This window comes from Vulpes lagopus, chromosome 3 (genome assembly GCF_018345385.1).
Source record: "Vulpes lagopus strain Blue_001 chromosome 3, ASM1834538v1, whole genome shotgun sequence".
NCBI lineage: Eukaryota > Metazoa > Chordata > Mammalia > Carnivora > Canidae > Vulpes > Vulpes lagopus.
The window spans coordinates 21,205,438-21,225,887 of NC_054826.1; the positions used below are offsets into that span (position 1 = coordinate 21,205,438).

The 20,450-nt window shown below is 41.2% G+C and overlaps 1 protein-coding gene across 10 annotated transcripts in view; it reads left to right on the top strand.

Annotated features, from left to right (window-relative positions):
* GHR (growth hormone receptor) overlaps window positions 1–20,450 on the top strand; it is a 271,673-nt gene that overhangs the window by 131,192 nt on the left and 120,031 nt on the right. The window lies entirely within an intron of this gene.

A 20,450-nucleotide genomic window follows, 5' to 3' on the forward strand; every position in this document is an offset into this window, starting at 1 on the left:
ATGTACAGATTTTCTTTTTTCTTAGAGCTTTCTGTTTTCAAAGATTCAGCATAGGGCTGTGAGGAATATAGTGCTTCTTCCCTCAAGGAATTTATCTTGAGCTAGGAGATCAGGAATCTGCACAAAGAATTACCATGTGAGGCAGTGTTGATTAACCATCAAAACAGTGGCCCGAAATACACTGTTTGGGAGGAGCAAAGTGAGGAGGGTCAGCTCTTGCTGTAGTGAATTAGAGGGAACTTCATGAAGGAGATCAGTGTTATTTCAGCAGGAGCTAGAATAACTGGATTAAGACTTAAAAAGGAAAAAAAAAAAAAAAGACTTAAAAAGGCTGAGAAGAGCAGGAGGTGACTACAGAAAGATCTGAGGTACTCGAGGAACAACACAAACAGAAGTTTGGAGGTAGAGTTAGGAGGTGTAATTAGAGAACAGTTCATTCAGTTACTGAGTTTATACTACGTACAGGTACTGTATTGGGCAAGGAGTGCTTCTGTTTTACACATTTAGTGCTTGATAGATATCTTTTGAGCACTACTTTGTAGAAGGCATAGGATTCATTTGGCCAGAGTATGTCGTACCTGAACACTATATCTGTAATTATTCACTTTGGAAATAAACTTAGGTCAGTAGATTTGAGTTAAATTGTAGAAGAGCCTAGAGATGGTCAGAACTTTGTGGAAAAGGCAGGTCTTGCTGGGCCTTGGAGAGTGAAGAGAGTGTTTAGAGAGGATGAGAAGAGAGAGAAGCATAGACTTATCCAGCAAGTCATAGTTCTTTTCAAAGTTGTAGGCCAAGCATAAGTGCTAATTATGGAACATTGTGTGTGTGTGTAATATTTATAGATAGCATATATAATATTGATGTGTAATGGCTATTGTGTGTGTGTGTGTGTATGGCATGGCTTGCAGGCAAAGCACATAATTAGTATTTTATCACTCCAGAGATTAAAAGGTACTACATCATTCCATATCAGTCAAGGTAAAAATTTACACTAAGAGTAAGATGCCATGCCCTAAACAAATCAGGATCCTCAAAATAATGTTCTTTTTATACTTTTATACTTTTTTTATACTTTTGAACGTTTTTTATAAACCTTTTTTTATACTTTTGAACGTTTTTTATAAACCTGTGCAAACCAATACAGCACTAATATGGGGAAAAAAGAAGACCCCGCTGTTCTCATTGCTAGCAAATAGGAAATAATGATGTAGTGGAAGGAACATTGTATTTTTTTAATAAGCCCCTCTCCGTTACAGTGAGGCTCCACAGAGCCCTGAGAGGTTGCCAGATACATATCAAGCAAGTATTAGAGTCATGGTTGGAGTTGGTAAACCAGTAAATGGTGTGCCTATTAAATGTTTTCGAGAAGGAACAGTTCCCATTCACACTGAGAGTAAAAAAAAAAATCACCAGCGAGCTTCAGATTGCTGCTGTCTTTACTGTTACCAAGAGCAAGAAGAAATCTTTCAGTCTATCTCATGCCACAGCCTGAGTGCATGTACATCAGCAACCCTGCATCACTCGGTCCTCACGGTATCACACCCGCTTCGATGCTAGAGTTCAGCAGGGCGTAGGAGGCCAACTTGACATGCCCCTGGCCTTGTCTTTTGGAGTGGGGCCAGTGGAGGATATGAGCACACATCTTTGTGGATGATGGCATAAAACAGTCTTTCATCACATTTTTATTGAGCACTTTTATGGATTCAAGGATGAATTTTACATTTATGTTCCCACTTTTATTTTTTTTTTCTTCCCACTTTTAAAGAGTCCATGGTTTGCAGAAAAGAAGACAGACAAGTACACAACATTTAACTGTGATCCCCTTAGGTTATTAAAGAGTTTTAAACAGGGTGATAATGCTGTTAGGTTTTCACTTTGGAAATCTTACTGGTCATAGGATGAAAGTGAATTTGAGAGAGATAAATGTAGAGGAAGATGATGGAAGAGGAAGGTCAGGAGACAGATGATATAAATGCGATGATTTTGGTTAAAAAAAAAAAATAGAGGGATCACAAAGATGTTGCAGAGACAGAACCACCAGTACTTAGAGTCCAATTACATGTGGAGTTTTGACTTCAAGAACGGTCAGAACTTTCTTACTCCATCCACTTCTAAGTTCTCGTATTTGTAGTTAATGTCATCACCAGCAATGACTCACTGTTAGTGCAGTGAAGTGTCAGAACACAGTTCAGCCCATTAACCGTGCCGTGGTAGTTGCCGGGGCAGCTCTGTAGGGGAGAAGCGTACCGAGGCTAAGAGCAGCAGTGTGCCATTTCCCAGCATGCCTTCCTGTGCCTGGCCTGGGCCCCACGGCTATCTTCCCACCTGTGCAGCATGGCTATAGTATGGTTTAGGGTCCACAGAGGAACAAAGGCCTGGCTCCCTTCCGGTGTTGTCTCTGGATGTTCATGACTCTATCCTGAGACCTGGACGTATCCCCAGATAGCGTATCATCACCAGAGCATGTACTTACCTCATGGAGTGCAGCAAAATAAATGCAGGGGAAAGTTGACAGTAGCAAAGCCTTGTGCTGGGCAGATTCTGGGAGGTCGGTTAGGCTTACACATAGCTAAGTGACTCACCCCTACAAAGCAGCTGGCAATATGAGTGATTAGGTTTGTGCCTCAGCTAATTAGTAAATAAAAGGACTGGGACCACCCAAGAATAGTCTGAACCTTGAATGTTCGATTCATGCATGCCAACGACTGACTGTACTTCTGGTTTGCCACCCTAGACCCCAACTCTTTTGGCATGAGCCAGTCCTTTGGCATGAGCCAGTCCTGGTTTGCAAAATGTGTCTCCCCGCCACTTTGGTTCAGTAGCCTAACCTGGGGCTTCTGTTATGGAGTAGACAGGAAGGAGGTTGACATGATGGATTTGATGTGGGGCCAGAGCTCCTGTTCGTGGACACACTGTGTTTTCTGACTGGATGGAAGCTAACCCGGGTTTGGCTGTACAGAAGTCCACACCGGCTTGGGCCAGCATAGCCAGCCTCTGCCTGCTATCATCCTCCAAGACATGGGGCCCAGCATCAAACACCCAGTGCCTTTCCCATAGAAAACCCTCTTGGGAAGAACCTGTGGCTGGTGGATTTCTCCTCACTATGAATTTAAGTCAATGAGGTATTTTCCCAGAGTTAATTCAGTTTAAACCTTAACTCTAATCTCTATACAATAAAGAGTGTTAGGCATTTCAGAGCCATCAATGAAAGGTCTAGCCTCTGCTGTTTATACTTGTCAGCTTATCCATAGCCTGTGCTTCTAACTTGTCATCAGGTGCTGGGGAGCAGCCACGACCCTTACCTTTCACAAGCAAGCCATCACCCGTCCATTTGGGCTTCTCCAGCACTTACATGGGTGTTTAAGTCATGCTGTCAACAATGTCATTCTCAAACCCAAAGAGAAGCTTCCTCATGATCTGTAGTGAGCAGCGTAAAGGCGGTAATGATGTGTAACATAAACACACTTTGAAATCTGATGCAACTGACCCTACAAAGAAAGGGTTCTTGGTTCTCTGGCCGGTGGTTAGTGCTCAGACCACAGGGCCCAGGGGCTTTGGAGCCCGTTATCAGCATCTGCTGCAAATCAGAGTTTTCTCTGGTTCATATTTCTCACATCTATTCAAATGAATCCACAGTATTTCCCCAGATATGTCTATCAGGAATCTCTGTTTCTGTTTATACAACTTACTGACCTTAAGCTTTAAGCATAACTAATTATAGTGTCTTTATTACATTTTCTTTTTTTTTTAAACTTTTCAAAAGATTTTATCTATTTATTCATGAGACACACAGAGAGAGAGAGAGAGAGGCAGAGACACAGGCAGAGGGAGAAGCAGGCTCCATGCAGGGAGCCCGATGTGGGACTTGATCCCGGGACTCCAGGATCACACCCTGGGCAGGAGGCAGGCACTAAACTGCTGAGCCACCCAAGGATCCCCAGTAGATCTTCATTTATTTGTGGAGTGAATGAATACATTAGAATGTAAATTCTGACCTGGGACTCCTCCAGTCATATCTCTGTGCTGTTATTAGTGCTCTGTTATCTTGTTTTAACCAGAGCGGGGGGCTTAATTAGGACCCCTTCCAGTGAGAGGGGTCTGGAAATAGCTGTGCAGCTATAGAAGCTAAAAATAATGGCCTCCAAAAAGCCCCAAGCCTGTACCCTGCCCTAAGCCCTGATTTGTGGACCTTCTCTGTGGATAGAATGATCTCGTTTTTCTGCTATATACTTCAGATGCCATCAAGGCTGGAACTCTGATCTACACACTGATCCCTAAGACCCCAATGCCCTTCCTAAATCTTGCCAACCTTTTTCCAGGTAACTGAACTCTGTACCCCATGCACCAGCCACTGGGCTAACATCCTGGATTGAAAGAACCAGTCACCCAGTATCAACCCCCTGACACCACATTTATCTATGCCCCACCTACCTGATTAAATCACCTCAAATATTGACAGACATACAGAGGTATAATGAGGCCTGCAGATCCCAAATCCAAGTTTTCTCTGCCCCTTTGGACATTGACCTTTAAATTTCGAAAACTCTGATTAGTGATTATAGGATAACTGGATCAATTTTCCCAGTTTCTTTCCTTAAATATCAGGTCTTTCCAATTATCTGGTGAAAACCCATCTTGAAATATGAAACTCCCAAAATTAAAATTCAAAGTTATATTGCTAAAATACTTAGTTTCTTGATCTCTGAGTGTGAAAAACTTTTGCTTTCTGTATTCTCTAACCTTTAAGTAAATCCTTAAAAATTTGGAGAACGAGAAATCCTGTATAGAGCATTTGACTTCTGAATAGCCATGTGCTACATGTAAGAATGAACAGATTCACATCATCAGAGATTGAAATGGTGATGTTGGCCACTCTATATTTTGAGGAGCCTTGGCCTCCTCAAAAACAAGAGGTCATTTCTTAAGGAAAGGACCACTTTGTGGCTGCTTAACGGTTAGGATATATACTGCTTCTCCTCTACCCAGACATCGATCCACCCAACTGCTTCCTTGGTTGGAGCAAGAGTCACCAGGCCTTTCTTAACAATAGCTGGTGATGGAAAAATGTGTTGTGATGAGAGTAGGAGAATAGGGAAATGGACAGGAGTCTGTCAAAGAGCCCTGCTCCACATCGGGGCAGTTTGGCCAGATCTAGCAAGGAGTAGAATGCAGTGAAGTCCCCCAGGGGCCATGCTTCAGCATCCCTGGCTGGGTTTACAAACTGTTGTATGACTGTGCCCAGCTGCCCATGTCAGCCGTGCCAGCACCATATTCTCTGGATGTTTGCTCTGAACTTCATAAGCACGGCTGACTAACTCTCCCACCCTTTGCTGCCATCATTAAGCCTGACTTCCTGGAAAGCTCTGATCGAGGAATAGAAGAGCTAGATTAATTTCTGCGCATATACCCTGGCCGTATCTGTATGCGAAACTCATGTTTATTGAAATTCATGTTTATTGTAGCTGTTATGGGGATAAGAAGCAAAAGTATAGCTACTCCCTATATGACCTGTCTTGTCTTATTTCCATGGACAGGTGCTAAAAACATGGATTCCTAGGTCTAAAAAACTTAAGGAAAAAATAGAATATGAAGCACTTTCATTAACATGAGATGAATCTAAGATAGAAGTCTTCCCTGTTGAATTAGAGGGGTGATTTCTCCAACATATTGGTTGGGAGTAGGTTGCTATGAACCCAAAGTCAGAGCCTCTGATGTGGGGAGAGTCAACTGATGCCTTAAAGCAGAAGGTAGAAGACTGAAACCCCAGACTGTACTGAGACTGGCCACAGAGGGCATTTGGTAGATACCGTAAGGACTACTGATGGATTGCAGCCATCAGTTGATAGAAGCCCAGTTTGATTTGTATTTGATTTGATTATGCAAGATGTCCCTCTGGTGCTCTGACTCTGCCACTGCTGTCACTCCCTTGAGGCAGCAGCAATCAGCCAGGGGCTTAGTCTGTCAGAGGGCTGAGGGGGCCCATGGGGGAGTCCCTGAGAAGGGGAGAGGCTGGTCAGGTGGCCTTGGCTGGTACTGAACCTACTGAAGTGCCTGGGCGAAGGACCAGTTAGCAAGTCTCTGTACCAGTCATATCAGATCCTGTTTCTTTCTTCTGTCATCCTGAGGAAAAGCAGCCCAGACTAGGGATTTCAGAGTATTGATCTTGAACCTTATCAGAATTGGATTTGAAATGCAGCTCTGCCAATTTCTGAGTCACGCGATCTTTTTTTAAAGGGTGAGTCTCCCAGAAGCCAAATGTTGAAACAGATTCAAATGAGAATGAAATTGTTAGAAAATGTCCCAGGGAGAAGCTGACAGGGGAAGAGGGAAATAAGACAGAGAATGTTAAAAAAAAAAAAGCAGCAAGGGTGCACTATCAGGTACTGTGAGGTGAGTAGTGAGGGGGGGACTGGGTACAGTCCCCTCTGGAAGTAGTGTTTCAAGTTGTCCAGAACAGCCTTCAGTTGGTGTTTGAGGGCTAATGCAGAAGGATGCTATCGATTCTCCCAAGGGCAAAGCAGGATGGCTCCAGCAGCCTGAGAGCGGCAGGGACACAGGTGCCAGGGGTCGGATGTGAAAGCACACAGGGAATCTGCATGCACAAAAATGGTGTGGTTAAGGAATCGACATCAGCAAAGAACTGACAACATCTGCTACAAACCTTTTGAGAGGTTATTATACTCTCTGATGCTCAGGTTTGTCTTCTGTTAAATAGAAAAAAAATAACTTGTTTAAGGTCATTATGGAAGTAACATAAGTAAACCACTGGTTGAGATTCCGTGGGGAAAAAACACATACTCAGTAAGGTAACTATTATTGGCTCTGAATTGCGTGATTGCAAACCCTGAGACCTGAATAAACATGCAAACTAAACAGATATGTGCAGAATTGGATTTATAACAATATGTGCCAAAAGGAAGCAGTGCAGTTGCACAAGGAAATTTTAAAAGCTGAAGATAATTATAGTGGTGCCTTCAGAAAACTGTGGAAAAAAGGATTCTTATGTTTAAGGTGTGTTTAACAATAGAACTAATTTTATAGCATAAACTTTTATTAAATGAGACACTTCTATATTTATCATTTTTACAATGACTGTTCTGAGGATAAGTTTGATTAAAAAAACAACAACAACAGCAACCTCTGTCTGCTAGTTCTTGTATTTTTAATAAAATTAAATTTGATCCAAGTCAGCAAGTGGGTCTATAGTGAGTTAAATCTGACCCTGGTAGTCGTACTGGGCAAGTCAGTTCAGTTCAGTGAGTGCTTACTGAGCATTTGCTGTGTGGCACACACTATGTCAAGAGGAGTGAGACAACATCCCCAGGTTAGTAACTAGGTGAACCAGGATGTGAAGACACCAAATTAAAACAAATTCATTGCAATAATTACATAGAAGTATTTTAGTGGCTACTTTTTTTTTTTAAAAGATTCTATTATTTATTTGAGAGAGAGGAAGGGAGCGAGCACAAGTGAGAGGAGGAGCAGAGGGAGAAGGACAAGCAGACTCCGTGCTGATCATGGAGATGACTCGGGGCTCTACAAGGGGCTCTATCTCGCGACCCTGAGATTGTGACCTGAGCTGAAATCAAGAGTGAGATACTTAACTGACTGAGCCAACCAGGTGCCCTGAGTGGCTCTAGTGTTAAGTACCTTATACTTATTACCTTAGTTAATCTTCACAGCAATGATAAGAGGAAGTTTCATTATTACCCTTTGGGAAGAATAACTACATAACTAGTTTACAAAGCTAGTGAGGGCAAAAGTGAGAGTCCAAGCCTATGAAAGAATTATAGTTATATTATGTCCAAAAGACAGGAAGTGATTCCATGAACTACTTCAGTAAACCCTTTAGATTCAGGTTCATTACACTTAATGTAGTACTTAGACTTTCAATGTTGGACCTCATTATTTCATATATAATATAATATATATTTTATATATGATGTATGTATAATAAAGGATATGTACTTATATAATGATATAATATGTATTTGTTTATAATTTATAGAATATATGTAACATAAATTATTTCATATATAAAATATATTTACCTAAAGATTTTTTTAAAGATTTTACTTATTCATGATAAGATACAGAGAGAGAGAGAGAAAGAGGGGCAGAGACACAGGCAGAGGGAGAAACAGGCTCCACGCAGGGAGCCTGACGCGGGACTCGATCCCGGGACTCCAGGATCATGCCCTGGGCCAAAGGCCAGTGCCAAACCGCTGAGCCACCCAGGGAAATATATTTATCTATAAATTAATACATATATAACTTCTGATGAGGTATGAGTATTTTTCTCAAAGCAAATGGGCATCTCTTCCTGAGACTAAATCAGTAGCCAAAGTTTATGGGTACAGGAATCACCTCTTCTTTGCGGAAAAAAAACTCCATGAAAAGTCCCTCCTAGGTCACCGAACAACCCCCTCTCATGCTGTCCAGTCTTGTTATCCACAGAGCTCTCCCCCCATTATTGGAGGGAGGTACAAGAACTGCTTATGAAATCAACTCTGGGTTTTCTCTTCTGTATCATTCACAGGTGTTCACATATTCTCTATGAAGGTGGAAGCTGTCAAAGTAAAGGGAGATTGTCTCTTCTCTCTGCCAACATGTCCACAGAGTTAGTGCTACACAGACACACTATTATGCCATATACTTATGCCTGTTTCTAAATCTACCCTTCCTTACCCAGAATTTTACCTTTCATGGGATAAATATGCCGTATTTTGTATATAGGACTTGTGTTGGGTGAGCATTGTTCTTACGCCATTTTTCTGATGGAATTTGTCCATATGAGTCAGTGGAAGTGAAACTGAGCTTATAAGAATAGGAGCCTTCAGTTCACTGGAATTTCTTTTTGTGTTGCTTTCTTAGGAGAAAAGGACAAGGTATCAGAAAAAGAATTGTATCAAGAAACTATTTAAACCAAATTTGGGATATCTTCTTAGTGATCCCATCTAATGGTGTGATGGGGCAAAAAACACTATTAAGTAATCAGCAACCCTGGTTATAAATCTAGTTGTATCAGTAATCAGCTCTGTGGTCCTGGGCAAAAGCTGTTAATTTCTCTAAATTCAGTTGCTTGTCTATTAATAGAACTTTCAGAGAAAAAAATCTAATCTGTCCCTTTCAACTCCAAAATTATTTATTCTATTATTCCTTAGATATGGATGTGGTACTCTGGAATGGATTCCCTCCTACCAAGCCCTATTTTCAGTCCTTTGTGATAGACCTTCTTCCTCTGGACTTCTTTTTTTTTTAATAAGTGACTAGAGTGCAGACAAGGAAGGCAGACTCATCAAATCTGCAGACGATGCAGAACTAAATATAGCTAATGTGCTAAATGACAGACGTAGGCTTCGGAGTATCTTGACAGCCTACAGTAGGAGGCCAGAACTACCACGATGAAATTTAATAGGAATAAATGTAAAGTCATGTGTCTGGGTTTAAGAAAATTAACTTGAGGGGCACCGGGGTGGCTCGGTGGTTGAGTGTCTGTCTTTGGCTCAGGGTGTGATCCCGGGGTCCTTGGATCGAGTCCCACATCGGGATGCCTGTGGGGAGTCTGCTTCTTCCTCTGCCTATGTCTGTGTGTCTCTCATGAATAAATAAATAAAATCTTAAAAGAAAGAAAATTAACTTCACAATTGAAGGACGTGAGATTCCTGGCTTACAGCAAGTTCTTCATAAAAGATCTAGTTATTTAGTTCATTGCAAGTACAGTGTAACTAACCTATTGTGATGTAGCTGCTGACGCAAGCTAGCTCAGGCTGCTTTCATTAGAAATGGAGGGTCTAGAACAAGGAAAACACCAGTCCTCTGGATTCTGTGCTGGCCACAACATGTCTGGAATAATCTGGTGAGTTGCAGACACCAAGACTTAAGAAGGATGTTGACAAACCAGAACAAAACAGACTTAATGGTGAAGACTCTTGAGACCATGTGAAGGGAACTAGTGATGTTCAGTCTGAGGGTGATGAAGGGACAATGGCAAGATGTTGATTTTTTAAATGTATCATCTTGAGGAGGGCTTTAACCAATTCTCTTAACATAGTTTGGTAGAATAATACACCGAAAATATGGCAGGTGTGAGTTTCAGCTCAACCTGTTTCAACTCTGCAAATCTCAGCAAATTTTCTTTTCAGCATTTCCATTTCTCATCTTAAAATAAAGATAATAATCCTTGCTCATAAAATTATCCATGTGAATTAGACAAGATAGTGTGTTAAGTAGGTGGCATAGTTATCTGTAAGAGTTAGGTTTTCAGTAAAGCCTAATCTCTTCCTTGTTTACCGTTTCTTCAAAAGGGAAAGAACAGGGACAACTAGGTTGATGTTCAAGAAACTACTCTATGCCAAGCATAATTATCCCAAAGTGGGATGAATTAAAAAGTCAGAGAGGGCTGGGGTTAAAGTGTGGGAGTGTGGAGCTAACTTGCCAAGGCACTCTGATGTTGTGTTCTTGTTCAAACACAGCTTCATATAATAAATCATTTTGATTTTACACAGTGGGTTTCCAGATATGATTTTATGTGAATAAATAATTCAGAAAGTCAAAACTAGGTAGAAAATCTGAGTAATATGATACCTGAGATTCCTCTGTTCTGCGACATCAGTGCTCTTCTGCATTGTTGAAAGTGATGTTTACTGAAACATGTAATCTATTGCCAAAGATTGGGTTATTAAAGATCCAAATGTGTTACCGTATTACACCTGCTACGAAAGGGGATCATTTTTGCAAGTTATAGACAGATGATTATCTTTCTGATTAGTTGTGGCAAACAAAGGGATTTCTGGCTATCACTATAGTTCTCTCTAGTACCATCACTTCCTGCTTACTCCCCTGCACTCACGTATGGTTTCCTCAAAGGCAAACGGTGGAATTCACTTGCCAGTATTTGGACTCCAAAGTTTCTTTTAAAAATAGCTGATAATTAAATCCACCTACCAAGTCCTCTCTAGCTGTCCTCCTAGGAGCTTTGATTGTAAGAAACAGCTGAACTTGGAAATGTTCTGAATTCGTTCTTCTTGAAATGCATGGAAGTATCCAGATACTAACTACACCCAAGTGCTTTTTCTAAAATGACAGAGTTGGCAAACCGAACATTCATCCTGGCTCAGCACTTAGGAATCAAACCATGAACTTGCTAATCCCATGCTTTTTGGTTAGTTGTTTGTATACAGTTTGAGGAAGATGACTGACTGAATGCAAGAAGTAGTTTTATATGGTATATTATGTAACTTCTTACAGGATATACTTAATCAGAAAAGTATTGTTGGACAGGTGCTCACAGACTGTAGAGTTATACTAGTTTTCAGAGACCAAGGGCCTACATGAGGTTTTCTTAAACTCGGCCTATTGACATCTTGAGCCAGATGATTTTTTTGTGGAGGGAGGCGTCCTATGCATTGTTGCATGTTCAGCAGCATCCTTGACCTCTACCCAGCAGGTGGTGGGAGCTGCATTCCCACCTTCAGCTGTAACAACCAAAACATTTCCAGACATGGCTAAGCATTCTCTGGGGGATAGGCAAACAGCCCCCCCAGTGGAGAACCATGGTCCAAATCTAGTGATTGCTTGTTGAATAGACAGTGCCCAGGATTGTTGTGGGAGTCAAATTACATAAAGCATGTTGAAGTACTCTTAAAAATAAAATATTTATGCATTTGGCAACATTATATCTCTTATGTTTTCACTGGCTCATATGTTCATTCATCTAAGGTTTTGTGGGGTCAGGTGCTAGAAACCAATAAATAAATAAACCCAGAGAGGCTTTAGTGTTTGCCAAGTAGACAAAGGCTAAAAGAAAAAGGGAGGTCATGTGAGACATCCAAAATGAATGTATGTATATAACATGCACAAAACGTTGTGGGAGTCCAGGAAAGAAAGGGCTGCCTTTGACCCGAACCATAGAAAACCAGTTGGATTACACAGCTGAAGCTCTGTGATAGTAATTACTAATTGACTAATTCTTTTTCATACAATGCTGTAAATTTATGCAGTTTTGCCAGAAGCATTTAAAGTATCTCCCGACAGTCAGTATATAACAGAGATTAAGGTATTATCAGTTTTTAGGGCTACTCCTAAAGTGGTATGAAATCTTAAATGAGCAATTTAAGAATTGAAGTTGTCACAGACACAGTATTTTCCCATCTTTGTCCAACTTATTCCAGTGATAGCAAACAATCAAGCAAAAATGGTAAAGCCAAAAACTCCAGCCCAGATTTCCTTCAGTAGAGCACAGATGTCAGAAGCACTAGTGAGGAGCACCAGTAAGCTCAGTCCCGAGTCTATTCTTCATGTGGACCTTGATAATTTTCAGTCAGTTGATTCAAAAACAAATATTCTTAAGCATCATGAACACCTGTTTTAAACTCTAAATCTGACCTTGCATATTTAGGTAGAAATAATTCTGCCTGAGAGATCACCTGCTAGTGCCAAGGAGAGTGGGTTGACCATCATGAATGTACCAGAATTTCCAAACTTATTCCAAGGTGTTCTAAATTAAGTAACCACTGACAAGGAAACTCTGTATAAAAGCTGGTGTCCTGATGGAGCTGCACTTGCATTAAGAGCTGCAGCATTCCCCTCTTTAAACCTCTCCTGTGATCTTACCGATTCCATGTTTCAGAGGTACTCATGGGTTGGATAGAACAGGAGTTGTTCTGTAACATGGGCTGCACTAATGATTATGAGTCACATTTGTTTTGGAAGATTACCCTTAAAGCCTGTCACTCATGCTTGTTTATGAGGAACACAACAACTTAAACATCAGCTAACAAATCCCCATGAATGCACAGTCACATCTGACTGCCTCCAGCAAATGCTTCCTGTCACTTCTCCACCACCGGGAGAACTGAAGGCTGGTGGAGCAAACAGGGAGACATCCATCCATTTATTCAAAGCATGGGAGAGTACGGTAACCACAAAGCCAGCTGTTGAAATTAATATAATTGGTGTGAGATTAAATTTCATCGGTCTTAAGACCTGCCTTTTACCACCAGAGAAATCAATCTTCGTATTTAAGGTTACACGACTGTGGAACATTCCACATATTGAACTGTCACATGCCTTTGGAACAACCATGCCTTGCTGTTTCTTTAAGCATTAAAAGTGAAACAGCTGGCAGGTGGATCTTGTAGTACATTCAGAATCCTTGTGAAAACTTCACCAACATTATTTTTTAATCTCAATTTGGCTATATGTATAAGAAACAAACACACCGTATAATTGTCAATATATATTGATAGTCCTTACTTAGCTCATGAAAACCAAGTCTAGATTATGATTTGTAAGTCAGGAATTTATTGGGTATATTCATGTCTTATATCTGGATTGAACGGATTGTCTTCAGCTTCCCTCACTTGAAAAAAAACAACTATACTTTTCATAAAGTTACCACAAATTCATTCCAACAAATATTTTTTGAGCACCTACTATGTGCCAGGCTCTATTCTGGGTGCTTCGAGTACCTGCGTAAAAGATAAAAAAGAATGATAAAAACTCCGACTGTCCTGGGGGCTCTCCTTTACAGGCTATGTGTGTGGTTTGCAGAGGCGTGTGGGTAGGTGAGGCAGATGATAGACTGTATGAGTAATAAGTAATTGTCTAGGGTGTTAAAAGGGGCTGTGAAAAACCAACCACTCCACTTGTTCCTCACTGGAGTATACCCCAAAGTTGATCTTCAATATTTTATATGCATCTCCTAGGTTTTAAATGTCATAACCCAATCCAAAATACTTCAACACTAAACTTACCCTCACTGTCTGTCTGGAAGCTTCAGCACCAACCCTCTGGTTATTGGTGAGGAAGCCCAGGCCCTGAGACTAAGAGACTTCCCGAAGATTCCAGCAGTTACTGGCAGGAGTAGGGCCGGCATACAAGCTCCTGCTCTGTTGTGCATTCCTCCATGGGTTAGGCTTCAACACAAAGTGACCTAGTTGATAGAATCTACTTGAAAATCTATTTCTAAACATTGATAAATTGGAAATGTCATAAGATGCATGCAGAGTGGCATCCTCATGGCGGAGAGGTCCACAGCAGAAAGATTTTGAGATGTATGAATCAGATGGAGACCAGACCCTTCCAAAATCACTCTGCTCTTTCATGTGGCAGGCTGACCACAGAAGCTGGAGCCCTGATCCACATACCCTCCCTCATCTCTCTTACTCACAAATTATCACTGACCATTTTCCTTCTTCCTGGAGCTCCAGAAGACATAGTTAAGGATGGTCTATTGGCCTTGTCATCCCAGCTTTCTCTTATTCCTCTCTTATCTCTGTTTCTCTTCTGCCTGGAACTTGGACTTGGCCCTCATTCTTAAAGTTCCACCAAATCATTTGATGAAAAGATTAAGAAGAGAACTGAAAAGGCACAGCATGATGTGATGGAGTGGAATGAACCGTGGTCAACAGTCATAGCTTCTAGACTTACAACCATAAGGCAGCCTAGCGGGAACTTGGTTTTCCTACTTATAAATGAGGTTTTCAAATCTTCCTATTGAAAGGCTTATTGTGAGGATGAAAAGGTTAAGGGAGAAGGTGTGTGCAGTAGCACTCTGCAAACTATAAATGGTGGTCTACGCTAGCAGTTTCAGTTACTTCTACCCTTCCTTTCTCTATAGACAGGTTACCAGAGGGCTAGGCAAGTTTACCACTATTTTGAAGGTTGCTTTAGGCACATTTATTGTTAGTGAAATCAGTCTTCTGAAAGTTGGAAGGGACCTCAGGCATCCTTAGGGAACCAGTCTTGGCTGTTACTCAGAATAAGCCGGGAATTTTTTGAAAAATACAGATTCATAAGTTCCATACTTAGAGATTCTGCTGCAGAAGATCTGGAGTGATTTGGAATTTGTTTGCATGTTATATGTTTGTGTTTGTTTTAGGAAAATTCAAACATGGATCTAAAAATTACAGGTTTGGGAAACCTCGCTCCGACTTCCTATTAATGCTGAGCTCCTTCTCCTACCATCCCTGGTTTCACTTGGAAACGGAAAACCACTAATTACCCAGGCTCTCATCTTTTCCACACAGTTAACTTGTCCCCTTATACCCCCAGCACTTGGCATCGCCCCCCTTGACAGCTGTTATTGCCAAGCATCCACATTAATCCACGTTGACATCTCTTCTTTCCACCTGCTGCCCTCTAGTGGAGGTGCTGACAAGCAGCAAAATCTTTAAATGGGAGCGCCAGGGGTTGACCTGTCTGAGCAGAGCTCACAGGGGTCAGTGCAGGCCCCCACGGGCTTGTCCACAGACCACAGCTATGAGAGGAATCATGAGGCTAGCCTCAAGCTGTTTGGACACTGTTTGCACACATCTTACTTTTTAGAGCAGAGCTTTACAGAGATCCTGGCATCTCTTTATGGGTTGTTGTTTTTTTTTTTCAGGTTTCAGAAATCTACCTGGAAAACATTATCCTTGGGATATTATTGCCTCTTTGGCCCCATTTCTTCTGTTGTTTACCCAAATTCTACCTCTTGCAAAAGAAGATGGTTCATTCCTACCTCCCCCATTCTCTAGGTTTTCCAAATCTTGCAAGAAATGAAAGTATTTGTTTTTTCTGGGTTTTTTTTTTTGTTTGTTTGTTTGTTTGTTTTTTAGTATTTGTTTTTAATCATTACAATTTAGAAGCTTCTAGTTACCAGGTAAAAGGTACTGACATGAACTCAGCATTAACAGTGTAATGAACACTTAGGCAATGTGTGCACCTTGCATCCCTCCGAGATCCTGTGAGATACCTGAAGTAGCCCTCTTTTCCCCCAGAGATTCTGAGGTCAGGAGAGTTTGAGAGAAAAGACCGTGGTAAGTCCCTCAGCAAGGGGCCAAGCCAGAACTAGAACTCTAATATGTATAGCTGATGGAAAGCCCTCGTGTGTTCCTTTAATGTACTATACTGCCTCCACACAGTGATTATTTAGTAACTAGTAACTAATAAATAACAACTTTCATGGGAAATGAAATGAAGTCTCCTGGTATTATATTCTTGGTAAAATCATTCAAGTTTTCTTTAATGAATGTTTAATAATCACTGTATCTCTATGCAATCCCCACATGTCATTTTTAATGCTCTTACATCCAGAATTGTTTCACAGAGAAGTTTGCAGGTGGGGAAGTTTGGGAAAGGGGTGAGAACAGCAAAAGGCACACGCCGATGCAAAGCTGAGGCTGGATATCACAAGGTAGATGCCATATTCTCTTGCAGTTCTAAAGGAGGCTAAGTAGTTATCTATATGAACCAGCAGAACAGAACTCCTAGGCCAAACACTGATACACACCGTGTGCACACCCACACATATCCCCCACAGGATCCCTCACGATTGATAGACCAGCCAGAGTGTACCCTTTTTGTGGTGGTGATTTTTCACTCTTCTTTTATTGTGATTGCTAGTATCTTAGTAAGTGGCTTTTATTTAAAAAGGTTTTTTTCTTAAGGAACACAAACAACATAAGATTTCATTTGGCTGAATTTTTTCTTACCATTGTAGACGATAATTATTATTGGAATATTGTCATACAACCTATTTAACTTCTTAACTGGAATGTGTTTACACACACACACACACACACACACACACCTAAACTGCCCTTTTTCTCTGTAATGATGGGAAGTACAGACCCGTGTAGATAAGAGAATTTGCTTTGAGTCCTAAACCCACCCTATACTCTGTGTGTGAATAGTGTAGCATAGAAAGAATAATACTTGGGTTCTAGATTCCAGTTGCCTGCCCTCCTACCATTTTTAAGCTTTGCTACCTTGGTGAGGTAAATAAACTGTGAGCCTCAGTTGTCCCTGTAAACCCAAGATAACATGACAGATATGGCTCAATTAAATAGTCTTGTGCAGGGACACTTGAGTGGCTCAGTGGTTGAGCATCTGGCTTTGGTTGAGCATCCTGGGGTCCTGGGATCAAGTCCCACGTGGGGTTCCCCACAGGGGGCCTACTTCTCCCTCTACCTATGTTTCTGCCTCTCTCTGTATCTCATGAATAAATAAATATTTAAAATTAAATAAATAAAAATAGTTTTGTGCAACATCAAAGGCTCTGAATAGTTAAATGAATACCATGTTAATAAAAATAAGTAGCTGTCAGTTGGATTGGCTTTTCCATTGGCTTGCACAAATGATGCTTGCCTTTCTTTCTGATAGGACCTCCAATGAGAGGATTCCTTCAATCTAGTTTTTTCTCTTGTGATTTTTCTGGTTCATAAATAACCTATACATAAACACTACACTGGCAGTGCATGGTTAAAGGAATCCTAGGTTAACCCTTTTACAAAACCAAAATGCCTATGTAGATAATGACATCTTGTTTTTCACCTCAGAATGTGTTTGTGTGTGTGTGTGAGAGAGAGAGAGAGAGAGAGAGAGAGAGAGAGAAAGAAAGAAAGAAAGAAAGAAAGAAAGAAAGAAAGAAAGAAAGAAAGAGTGTTTAAGTTTTCTAATGTAGGGCACATCTGACTCGATAGCTGAAGGGTGAGTTCCAAGCAGTCATTATCCAACCCCACCCCTGGAATGTTCCTTACAACCTCTTGTGTTTCCTTCCTTCTGCTCAGCACTGGTGAGCTTACAATGTATAAGAATTATATATATAAAATAATAATAATAGCCACACACCCTTCTGCCCCTTTTGCTGCATAGCTTTTCAGTTTATTACTGTTAGAGCTCACTTGTGTAAAATCAAAATTTTAAAGACTTTATCCCCCAATTTTTGACCATTTGAAGTTTCAGGATTCCAAGGAATAACCATCTCTTTATTTTATTGATGATTAAATACTAAATAAATGTACAAATGTAATCTTTGTAACAAACTTGAAAAAAGGGGACAGATGGAGTTAGCAAGGTACAAAGAGAAAGAACGCTATCTAAGCCTGCAACATTAAGCTGCCCAGTATTGTAGGCATCCATAGAACATGAAGGCGATAAACCAGAGTGCTTCAGAGAAGAGACTAGATCTGAGTCCTGTCTCTACCATGTGCACCTCGTGCATCGGTTTCCTCAATAAGTAAAAGGGGATAATGGTGCCTAGTATACAGGCTTACTGTGAAGATTAAATAATTTGATCCACATAAAGAACTTTCAAGCCTATCAAGCATGAAAATGCCCAACAGACATACTCTGTTATTCCTATAAAAGTACAGAGAGTCCAGAAGTCATTTGGTTTGGTGGAAACCTTTCTTCGTCCTCCTCTGTCTCCCCTGCTCCCACTTTGCTTACCTCCCAGTCCACCTCTGCCTCCTATTTCTCTTCCTCACAACGTTAGAATTTTCAGCGAAAATGTTTGGAAGAGGGGCAGGTGGGTAGTTCAGTGGTTGAGCATCTGCCTTTGGCTCAGGGTAATGATCCTGTAGTCCCGGGATCAGTCCCACATCGGGCTCCCTGCATGGAGCCTGCTTCTCCCTCTGCCTATGTCTCTGCCTCCCCCCCCCACCACCACCTCTCTCTCTCTCTCTCTCTCTCTCTCTCTCTCTCTCTTTCATGAATAAATAAATAAAATCTTAAAAAAAAAAAAAGAAAGAAAATATTTGGAAAAAGAGATGTGTTCTTGGGAGGGTGCCAAGCTTTCTGATAGCCAAGTATACCTGTCTGCTAAAGTGACTGTGTCCCATAGTAATGGGCTTTATGAATCAGAAAACTTATTTCTTAAGAAATGAGCTTAACTTTTTGATGGATAGGTCTCTCTGTGCAGGTAGATGGAAGTTGGATCGGTGATAGGATAGCACAGTGAGATCAAGGATCAAAAGGATGAAGATGAGAGGAGTGTCATGTATGCTTTTCAGCAAAGCCCATTTGTCTTCACCCATTTGGTTTGAGCTGCTGAATTCTGCATGGAAACATAATGGAAGGCAAAATCTAAGAGCAGCCTCAGGTGCCTTTGGTGTGTCTTTCCCAGCTCCCTGTTCTTCACCCCTCCTAACAAGGCCCCACTGACCTCAGAGGGCCCTCTTGCCAGGCTGTGAAGCCCATCTGAGCCAGAGGCCTGGGATTACAGCCAAAGCTGAATGAAGGTGCAAAATGTATGACTAAAAAAAGCCCAAACACGTGGCACTGGGTATAGCAGATAAGCTTGTTGGAGAAATGGTTTATAAATAACACGGTAATGGGGAAAGGGAGAGGGGCAAGATATTGAATTGTTGTCCAATGCTTGAGGTCAGTCTCACCATTTCAAATACTGAACCCCAAGGTGATGCACACTAAAAAAAAAAAAAAAAAAGATGGACCTTCTGGATAAAATTAACTCTGCCTTATTTTTAAGCCCAGTAAGCCAAATTCTTAAACGGATTTATTTGGAATATATTGAAATTTGTGTAATGTGTAATTTGAAAACAAACAAATATAAAGCAAAAGCAGACGCAATTCCCATGAAGATGTTTGGCTTTTCTGAGGATGGTCTCTAAGGCTGGGATGCTGCAGAAATGAGAATGTTAGGGATCTTATTGAAATGGCTTTTTTTCCTCTTCCAAATCACTGCAGGGGATGGATGGACTCAAGACAGAGGGAATGAGAGGGAAAGGAGATCAGGAAGGTTCTCTTTTTCTTTCCCCCTTTCTGTTTTTGGTTTTCTTTTTCCCTTGTCACAGCCAGAAGGGATCTGAATTCTGGCCCAGAACTCCCAAGACCAGAGGGTCAGGGAAAGCCACTCAGACTGGAAGCTGTGATCTTATCACTGGTCCAGATCACTCCTGCTTCCTCCCTGGGAAATTTGTGTAAACACAACTGCCTGGTCTTCCTGTTCAGTGGCAAAGTTTTGCTCCCTTCTCTTTCATATGGGAATATGAACTTCGGGGATTGGCTTTGGCTGCTGTTTTTTTGTTTTTGTTTTTGTTTTTTAAAGAAACAAGAGGCTTGGTCTCACAAACCTCTTGCAGTGCATGGAAACCTCGACTAACTAAAGAACAAGATGATCTTAGACAAATGAGGCCGCACGTCTTCCCCTGGAGCTAGCCCATATTCACAGTCCAGCATTGCCTCTTCTCCCCACCCTAGCCCACCACTGTCTCCATCATACTGTGTGGTTACCTGGCTGCCCCTTACTGGGAATTATAATCTCCCAGGAAGAGTCAGCCATTGGCTCAGCGTCAGTCTTCTGAGAAGAGCATGAACTTGTCTTTTCTCCTTGCCAGGACTTCTGTCTTTGCCAAAGAAGGCTGAGTCTTCTTTGGAAGCCTAAGATTTTCGGCATTAAAGTGTGTATTGTTTAAAATCATAATAATTTTCTGTCTTCTTTGAATCTCATCTTCAAAATCAAAATGATGCCTTGAGTCAGGGTCATATGGATGCAGTTTCCAGGGGTGGCAGGGAAGCTTCTTTCATAGCACAGGCAGTGGTGCATGGTGATAAGGAATGCCCTGTCCTTTTGCAGGACAACTGCAAATTCAGACTCAGGATTTTTCATCATCTCCAAATTAATTTTGGAGAATTTTAGTCCATTAATGGCATCTAATGAGATG